The following is a 10,759-nucleotide window of genomic DNA, read 5'->3' on the forward strand; positions in this document are numbered from 1 at the left end:
GGTTTGGATGGAATGATCATTCCTGGAGGCTGAGCTGCACTGATGATGATGGTTACTCCGTCTGTCACAATAACACATCAACTCGTCTCTTCTCCTCCTCTGACTCTCACAGAGTATCAGTGTATGTGGACTGTCCTGCTGGCATTCTGTCCTTCTACAAAGTCTCCTCTGACTCACTGATCCATCTCCACACCTACATCACCACATTCACTGAACCTCCGCTTCCGGGATTTGGGTTCTGGTTCAGTCCTGGTTCCTCAGTGTTTCTGTGCTGAGGAACTCTTTAAAGAGTTTAAAGAGTTTCCTCCTGAGAAACTCTCACTGCTTACTATAGTTCAGTATCTCCATGTTTGTTTCATTCAGAAACATGTTTTCATGGATCCAGGATGTTCATGATTATTCCAGGATTATTCCAGGACCCACATTTTTTCCAGTCAAAAATTCACAATGAATCTCAGTATGATGTGTTTTTGCTTGATGTTTTTCCTTTCATTCATCACTCAGATTTCTTTAACTTTACTGCAGTTTTTCTCAATCACTGGACATTTTATGTTCTAGTTATCTCTTAAATACATCTTGGATTAAAATGTTAAATGGTCCTCTTGTATATTTATTGCAGTTACACTTCATGTTTTTAGTGAATAAACATTTTTTTGCATTTTATTTATTTGCTGTTCATCCTGTTCTGTCCCTGTTTAAATTTCAATGAGTTTTTTTTCAATCTCAACTCTAATTTTCATAAATTCCTAAATTACATTAAAACACTCCCATCTTAAAACCATTTGACTGTAAAATGATGGTGCCTTAAAGAATAACATTGAGAAAATCTTAATATTATCTGTTACAATCAGAACTTGGTCTGTCGGTCTGTCGCAAGCAATAGACATATTTACTGATTTTTTTTTTCTCATAATAGCCACCCAGATCGCACACGATGGTAATTCAACATTGAATTATAGTCGGAATGGTTGATTTTCGGTTGAGGTCGGCAAATAATTGTTGGGGACCAGGCTGGGTTAGTGTTTTTCCAGGTCCATCCACCAGAGGGCACCTTGTGGCTGTTTTTCCCCAGAGGTTGGACCAACAGGTCTTGGTTGACACACCTGCAAGAAATAATCATCACCGTGAGGAGTATATGAGCAGCAGGCGGCCAGTTCCTCCTCGCCAGAGTGTTTGCCAGCACTGGTACACAGAGCCCTCATAGTGTTGCTTAACAGCCTTGAGATTTTGATACGTAACTTCTTCATAGTCTAATCTGTCTTTGTGGATCCTCTCTAGGTCGTTGCAAGTTCCATCGGAACCGTTCGAGTTACCTGAGTCTCGGAGGAATCCTCTCGTGCCGCTTCTGCACCGTTTCCTCTCGGTCTTGTGAGTTAGACCTACCTGTCCGCCCTCCAGCCTTGTGAACCACCTGAGCAGCCAACAACCTGGAAATAGCCTCGCCCTCCTGGCTCCGCTTGCCTCTCCCCGCTCGCTCTCCAGCCACTGCAAGTAAGAACTTACGGAGTTTCCTTAGAACTGAAGTTTCCCATCCGCATTTCAACTCACCATTGCTCTCTACCTGTGTGCAGTAATCCCCGGATCCTGGACCGAAGAAAGATAAAACTCCAACTGACTGTTATATCTTTTTTTTTTTTTCAGAGCTGCAAATAAACCTTTTGACTAACCCATTCTGAGTGTTTCTGCATGTGGGTCAAGAATCTCAAACCCATCATGACAATAATGGTGCATCAACCAGCAAACAACCATCCAATTATAGCCGTTGAAACTGTCATTGAATCAATGTTGTTTTGTGGTTGAAATCTAATTAATGAAATGCCAAAGTCTGATTAACGTTGAATCAATGTCAGCTGTTTTGCCACAACCCTTAACCCTCCTCATCAGAGCTCTGTGTCAGAACATTTTATTACTGAGTGGAGGTTATCGCGTTTTTAATTAAGCAGTGTAAAGGATAGTGGGTTGTGATTCCTTTCTGTGCATTTTCTTGATCATAAAAATTCTCATTGACTCTGTGTGATATGTTGACATGAAAACATCTCCAACTTACAAGGAGTGGAGCGGTCCACCCCTACCGTTTATATGAGTGGGATGGCCCAAACACACAGCCACTTTGCTGTTAGCTTGTTGGCAAACATGTTCAACATTAAATTATGATCAAAAAGGTTGTATATATGGTTGAGGTGGTCAACTGACAGTGGATCAACCTTCAAACAATCATCCAATTCCAGCCAAGTAACTAATATTGAAAATATGTCATTGAATCAATGTTTTCTGGTTGAACTCTATTGATTGAAATGCCAATGTAGACTCCTGGGTTTTTCAACACTGGTCCTCCAAGCACACTGCACTGCAAGTTTTAGGCATTTCCCTAATTCACCACACATGATTTTAATTGATGGGTGATTGACAGGGTTTTGCTGAACTGAAAACATGCTGGTCAGCTTGCCTTGAGGACCCATGTCTAATCATTTTGAATTCAAGTATGCCCCCAGATAGCACAAAATGAGTGAAACATCACTGAAACAATCTCAGACAGAGACATTGAAGCAACATTGAAGCCTGGCATTGAAACAGAATCGAAAGTGGTTGGTAACTTGTACGTTGAATCAACGTTGGGGTTTCAACCACAACTGACAATATATCAAGGTTGATTCAACCATCATCTGTATATCAATTTACATGCATATTTGTGTTGATTTTACATCGAATCAATGTAGGTGATTCAATGTAAAATTGGGTAGGTGGGTTGGAGGAGGTTTGGGGATGGATTAGGCGGAAATGAGGAGGTGAGGAGAGGTGCAACAAACTGCATAGTTGTATTCAAAATGATTAGACACTGGTCCACAAGGCAAGCTGACCTGCATGTTTTCAGTTCAGTAAAATCCTGTCAATCACCCATGAATTAATATCATCTACTGACATATTTTTAATATCCATTAATTGGCTAGAATTGGATGATTGTTGTCAGTTTATCCACCATCAGTCATCAACCTTAACCATAAATTCAACCTTTGTGATCATAATTCAACATTGAATTAATATCTTTTGCCAACAAGCCAATAGTGAAGTGGCTGTGTGGTTGGGCCATTCCACTCATAAAAATAGTGGGGGTGGACCGCTCCACTCATTGTAGTACGTTGTAGATGTTTTTGTGTCAATATTATTACACACAGTCAGTAAAGATTTTTATGAACAAGTAAGAAAATGTACAGAAAAGAATCACCACCCACCATCCTTTACGGTGCTTAATTTAAAATATAACGCCCACTCACTAATAAATGCTCTCACCCAGAGCTCTCATGAGGAGGAGAGGAGGGGAAGGGGTGTGGCAAAACGGCTGACCTTGATTCAACATTAATCAGACATTGGCATTTCATTCATTAGATTTCAACCACAAAACATTGATTCAATGACACAGTTTCAACATTGGTTACTTGGCTAGAATTAGATGGTTGTTTGATGGTTGATCCACCTTCAGTTGTCGACCTCAACCATATATTCAACCATTCTGACTGTAATTCAATGTTGAATTACCAAAGTGTGCTATCTGGGAAGTTTGTTGCACCCCTCATCTGCTCCTCCCACCCACCCAATCTTCCCAACCTTCCCCTCTTTACCCTCTCTCATCCCTTCTTTCTTCCCCCCCTCCTTGAGCTCTGGGTCAGAACGTTTTATTACTAAGTAGGGGTTAATCATGTTTCAATTAAGCACTACATGTTGAGAACAGTGGGTTGTGATTCCTTTCAGTACATTTTCTTACTTGTCTGTAAATATTACTGACTGTGCATAAAGAGTTAACACAAAAACATCTACAAGTCTCTACTAGGAGTTGTACAGTCCACCTCCTCATTTTTACCTTAGTGGTTTGTCCCAACCAAACAGCCACTTTGCTGCTGGCTTGTTTGCAACTGGCTTCTGAATTGAATTCTACTCTGAGCAGTTTTATGGTAAGTTTGGCAATATTACTTTGATCTTAAATCTGTTTATTGAAAAAATAACTGCATTGTTTTGTGTCTATAGTAATCTTGATTATTTTGGGGCAACACAAATATTTTTAATAATTGAGGTCATGTCTCCTTTTGTATTATTTTCATCTTACCCACCACTCTAGGCCTAAGTATGACACCCTGTGAGATTTTGTGGGATATGAATTTTTAAAAAATAGGATGGGGGCAATTGTTTGGTCTGGGAGAGCATGTGGTGGATAAGGAAGTGTAAGGCTGGCTGCTTCAGGTGGGCTTTAAATTGTTCTGATAGTAATCACTTGTTTTTAATTTTTTATTATGATGTGCTTAGATGTCCCTCTGTTCCAGAACAGCTGAGTAGATGATTGCATGACCGTCTGCATCCATCAATAAGTGCAGAACATTGTTAATAATCTAGATTCAATCCAGGAGTGGCAGAAAGGGAACACTTAAAACATGTAAGGCAGGTGAAACACTGAACTAAAGCTGCTAATGACTGATTCAGCCTGTTGATTCTTGGATTGGTAACTGGTTAAACTGAACTGGACTATTACTTGTGCAGGATCTTTATCAGCATGTGGACATGTAATGAATTTAATAAACTTATTTGGAAATATTTGCAGTTAATGGAAGATTTAACCAGCCATTTGATGGAAGTTTATTATGTATAAATTCTAAAAAGAAAATTCCAACTACAGTACAAATCACCTTTTGCTCTATTTTTCTGTCACTGATGTGTTAAATCTACCATGAGTTTTATCTTTAGGTTTTCTGATAAACAGACCTTTATTTTAAAAATTGATTTCCTCATTTTAACATGAGTGCAGCATCATAAATGCTACACTACGCTGCAGCGTCATAGGTAAATTAACTGTAGTCAACTAACATTAAGAGAAAGATGAATGAATATTCATTAGTGTGTCCTTATTAATAGTGAGTGGTTTGTATTCGTTCTCAGACCTGTAACCAGTACACTATGTAATATTTCAATGTCTTTCAGAATGTTTATCATCGTTCTAACGAACACCTTCCTCACTTTTATTTGTGTTTTTCAGTTGCTGCTCTGCAGTTTGACCCAAATCTGACTCTTGAGAATTGCAGCGAAACTGTCAAGAAGTGGCTTCATTATGCGCCAGAACGAGAGCAAGGCATCCCAAGGAACCAAAGTGATGCCAACCAGAGTCAAACTGGGGTTACCACAACTTCTCATCGGCAGGGAAAAGAGGAGGTTGAAAACCAAGGGAAATCTCGAATGGAGATACCCCAGTGGCAGCAGAGATGTGTGTTTTATGAGTGTACTCGACCCAAGGCAGGTTCTGGCTACAGTCAGATGGACTTGAGGAGGTGAGGCATTTGAGAGTGGCTTCAAGTTCTTGGTTCATATGTCCAGACTATCCATTGGATTGTGGATGGTATCCAGAAGTGTGGCTGAGCAGAACTGTCTCCAGACCTCCGAAATGAACTGAAGACCTCGTTCAGAAAGAATTTCTTGCAGGATCCCACTGAGACGGAAAACATGTTTAACGAGAAGTTGGGCGGTCTGGGAGGCGGTGGGAAGTTTTCTACGGGGAATGAGATGACAAGCTTTAGAAAAACGGTCCATAATAATGAAAACCATAGCATAGCATTTTTCACAGTTCTTTTCATCTTTTTTTCCAGATATTCTTTCCAGGCCAAAAGAGAAGATCCAATTAAACAATGGCTTCCGTGGCAGTTTTTCCCTCATCTGGAAACTTGCCAGATCAGCCAGGATTCCATTGGTCAAAGTACCATTTGTGAGCACAGTTGCATTTAGCAAAGATACAGAGTAGATGTAATTTATAATATACTGGGTAAGGTTGAAACTTATTTTATTATGCAAAGATCTGCAAGTGGCAACATACCTCTTCTTATTGGCTGCCTGACACTCTCGGCAACCTGCTTTTCTTGTTGAGGACAATCTTCTGGTACTTGATCTCTGCCTTTAGGGCAGGTTTACCACCACCAAAAAGCAGGGAATCAACATCCCCCAGAGTGAGACAAGGACCACCATGTTCTTTGACTTCCTTGACAATGTTCCCTTTCGTTCGTTGAAGCTCTCTGTACTTGTCTGCTTCATCATTGGCATCTTGGAGCTTTCTATTTCGGCTTTCTTGGATAGATCTGACCTCAATGTGACTTATTTCTGATCTTCTGGGCTAAGCAGGAGGATTTTTTCCAGAAGCTCTTTCTGTTCATATGATAGCTTGCACTTGAACCAATTACTCATGGTCTTGTTTCTCTTATATTATTATATTTATTAATATATTATGGGGATTATAAATTATAAAGTTCTTTGATGGTGAAGGGCTGCATTCCGCCACTTGAAGAGGCTAAAATCTAGATTACCAAAGCATGCCTCCCCCAGCAGATTATGAAGCTTGAAATGCATCATCTTTGTTCTCAATGATGAATCCTGGGGAATGTTGCGATACCTCCCACCCTGAAGGAATTCATGCAGATACCATTCGATTACAACCACAAAGGAGGCTGACATCTTTTTCAGCACCATATTTAATGTGAGGAGTGAGTGTGTTGTAGAAGTTTGTTGTCTGTCATAATGAGCGGAGAACATAATTTATGGGTAGACTGAAATAATCAAAAACCTTGGTTTCAGGCTGTAATAAGCTGCTCAGTTCATCAAACCAATTTTTAAAGAAAATGTGCATTCTCAACATATTTGTAGAAGTCCAGGTATCAAACTTCTCTCTGTACTAGCATCGAATAGGGTAATGTTACTTTGTGATAGAAAATACCCAAAGGAGTTATCAATATGTCGATTTTGTTGCTCTTTGCGTCAGCCAGCACTTTTAAACTTCAGATTGTTTTTTTGTGTGGGATATGGTGAAGAAGGTGATGATGACATCATGGCGATGAAAGTGAAGTGCTGTAGTATCCTGGAAGAAATTATTGAAGTAATTTGGTGGCCCAAATACTTCCTATGATGTTCCGTGGTGCCATCACTGTGAAGGTCAAACGAATGGTTTATCGTTCATTCTGCAGCATGCATTTTGGAGAGGACATGATCAGCAAACCGTAGACATGTGCGTTCAGATGGTAGTTGGCCTGGCAGAATTTCTTTGTGGAAGATTTTACTTCCCACAATTCTAATCATATTTCCACACCCGGCAGCAGGGACTTCTGCTTTACCTACTAGTTCAATTAATGTCTTTATTAGATTTGTTATATAGTGACCACCATTTTTAGTTCCAATTTCTTCATCTTTCCCACAATGCACATCATGAAGAGCTTCCTGATAGTCAAGTTCAATCAATTTTATTTTTGTTGCAAAGTCATCTTATCATTGTTGAATCTTTCCACAGAAAATTTACAATTAGAGACTTGTGTTTGTAAAACTTTGATTTGCTGTTTGTATTGGGTTATGCTGCTCAATTGCTATCCAGTCAACTTTGAAGTCATCTTCTTTACGCACTAGTCTCCTGTAGCAATTAGACTGGCGATAAAAACTGAGTTCTTTATCTTTTTGGTCAAGAGCCAATTCTGTTTTTAAAAGTTGTCTTTTCAGCTGGTTATTTTCAGTTTGGAGTTGGGAGATTTCTTCCATCAAAAAAGCATTGGTTTCCTTCAAATTGTGGATAAAATTCTCCTTTGTTTGACACTCTGTTTCATAAACGTGAATTTTCAGAACATGTGTTTGCAAACTACTTTCAGTTTCCTCCAGTTTAATGCATCATAGTTTAATTGCAAGTTCTTTGGATCTTTTATTTAATTGCCCTTTTAGAGCTATTTGTTCAGAGATAAATTCAGACGTCTGTTTTTTTCTGACAGTCAGTGATATTATCTTTTACCTCTGGCTCTGACACTTTGAGACAATGACTCACTCGGTGAAGTGTGTACACTTCCACACCAAGTAAAGGTTCTGAACAGAAAGACTTGTAACCGTCACACTTTGTCACCACTGTTATGTTTTCTGTCAGCATCATATAAACACAGCATTTTTCACAGTTCTTTTCATCTTTTTTTTCAGATATTGTTTCCAGGCCAAAAGAGAAGATCCAATTAAACAATGACTTCCATGGCAGTTTTTCCCTCATCTGGAAACTTACCAGATCAGCCAGGACTCCATTGGTCAAAGTACCATTTGTGTGGAAAGTCCATTCAGCAAATCTTCTTTGGTTACTCCAAGGGTATCAAGCCTCTCACTGACAGATGTAAAATGCACAACAATCTTTGACAAAAATGCATCATAATCATGTTCTTTAGTTATTGCCTCCCATGCATCTGCCAAACATTTTTTACGCAAAGCACAAAACTTGTTTTTGTTTCCTGGAAAAACACTGTTGAAGAGTTTAGACACAGCGTCCCAAGATGCCTCAGTTTGATTTTTGAGGAGAACAAACTGCAGAATTGTTCGAAATGTGCAGTCCAAGGACGGTGGCCTTGGTCAACGCTCTTTTCTAGTGAACAGAAGGATGGTTTTTAACAAGTGGTAGTCATCATTCACTGAAAAAGAAAGAAGCAGCTATGAATATTCTTAATATTGAATTTTTTTTAAGTTTTACATGTATTTGAACTTCTACTGAAATTAAATACCCTGACTTTCTTTGTTGCTCACATTGATCTTGATTATAAAAAGTAACACATCTTATTGTTTAAAAAATTTTAAATAAAACTAATAAACGTGAAAAAACACCATGTTCATTTGTTTTTCTCTTTCCTTCACCAAAAGCAGCTATTTACTGCTCTGCTTATTGTTTAGCAATACAGAGTTGTTATACAGAATTGTTATACATGACAGCTCATGTATGCAGAACTGTCATAACGAATGTTTTTCTGTACACAAACATTAGGAAATCAAATTAAAAAAGAAACCGTGTCTTTTTTAAGACACGGTTTCTTCGTCTGAGTGACGAGTCTCCTCGTCACTCAGACTCAGACGAGGAGAGGTGAGGGGGTTTGAAGAAAGCAACGAAGTCAGCAGACACTTTAAAACAAATACAATATAAGAAATGAGGTAACAACCCATTTTTAAGAAGTAACATGTATCTTGATAAGCACTGATGTTTTTAAACCGCTGGTGTATGTAGCGTAAACGGCACACTAATATTGAAAAAAAAAATCCGCTCCAAGACCGAACCCATTTCTCTGAGAATATACAATCAATATTATTTATTTTATTGACCAGGTATCTAAATTCACACATATACACTCCATCTTCTACCATTCAGTTTTGTATTTTAAGTGTAAGTTGCTTAGAAATCCAACTAAAAGCAGCTTGCTAACAGGACGGCGAATTACAGAGAAAGCCCGACCAGCTCGGCAGAAACCGCCTCCCCACATCCCATTAAATACAACCACATATCAAAATAACGCTAAGTATTATATTTATATTACTTTAAAGATATATGATGTAAGAAGGTGTGTCTAACTTACCCAGGAAGGGAATTAGTACGTCCGGAATAGAGCAGTGATCCGAACAGTCAGCAGCGTCCACAGAAGGCGGCTTCATTTTGTAAGCTAGAGTGCCGACGTCCCTTCAGGTGACGATTTACTCGGCGCGTCACGCATATTGATTTTGGAGGTGTGTTTCCAGTATTATATTAAATCTAACAAATTAATCTTCATTTTGATACCCATTTTGTCGGGTTTATTTTTTATAATTGGTTCTCTATTTGACTATCTATTCGAAGGTTTTGATAGTTTTTTATATATATAAAAAAACTAAATAAATAACCCTTAACAAACCAGTCAAGGGTTATTTTGACCGTTGACTGGTCAACGGTTCGTTAGCTTTACAAGCGTTGAAGGCCTGAGGGGACTCCGTTAGCATTGGTCCTCTGAATAGCAGTTCCAAAGATGGCGGCTCCCAGAACAACAACGAGGAACGGGTTACTCACCCACCATGGGTTACCAGTTTTGAACGAATAGCAATAAATCTGCTCCAACTCCGGTCCAACAGTCCGTTCCGGCTCACGAGCGTGGTTCGGGTCTGCAGCTCCGAAACCCAAGCAAAACGTCTAGCGGGTTCTGATTCGGTGGCTCCAAAAACTTGGTAAAACGTCCAGAAAAAGTTCGTAGCTCCAACTGGTTAGCAAAAACTAACAGTCCACAGCGGCATGGAACCAACCTTGTCCATGAAAAACCGCCACCGACTCCCAGTACGTAGCAGCGGCACGTACAGCTCCAGTCAGGTTCTCACCCCAGTCCATCACAGCCAATCAAATCGCTTAAACTTGATTTTGCCTTTGACTGAAACAGTAAGGTGGAGAGACAAGAAAAAATGATGCATTTACTGGCAGTTATTAACATTTATTAACAAAACACTACATTTACTGCGTGTTTTAAGGCACAGAAAATATCTGTGTGTACTATAATGTTATGGACTTTTATGGTGTGTAAAGCCTGCAATATGTGAGTGTAAAACATTAACAAGGTTAAGTAAAAGGCGATTAACACCGTTTAAGGTGAAAAGGTCTACAATGCATTGTATTTAAGAACATGTTTAAGGTGTGTAAGAGAAAAAAGTTATATATATAACCTGAGGGGTTACATCTTGGTTTCACTTTTACACACGGCATCAATGGACCTGGGAGACGAGAGGTGACAAAGAGCAACAGGTACATTTTTCCAGTCTCAAAAATCCCCAAACAAGATCAACCAGCAGTGGTTGCAGTTCAGCCTGACATGAACTCAGTGAAATTTCCAATCATGACCCAGTTTGTTCAGAGATTCACCACCTGGATGAGTCCAACATCAGAACAATCACCTGTCTCTGTAGAGACTGAATACATTAAAGCCACTGAAACTCTCCACAG

The sequence above is a fragment of the Poecilia formosa genome, unplaced genomic scaffold, assembly GCF_000485575.1.
Source record: "Poecilia formosa unplaced genomic scaffold, Poecilia_formosa-5.1.2 Scaffold923, whole genome shotgun sequence".
Taxonomy (NCBI): Eukaryota; Metazoa; Chordata; class Actinopteri; order Cyprinodontiformes; family Poeciliidae; genus Poecilia; species Poecilia formosa.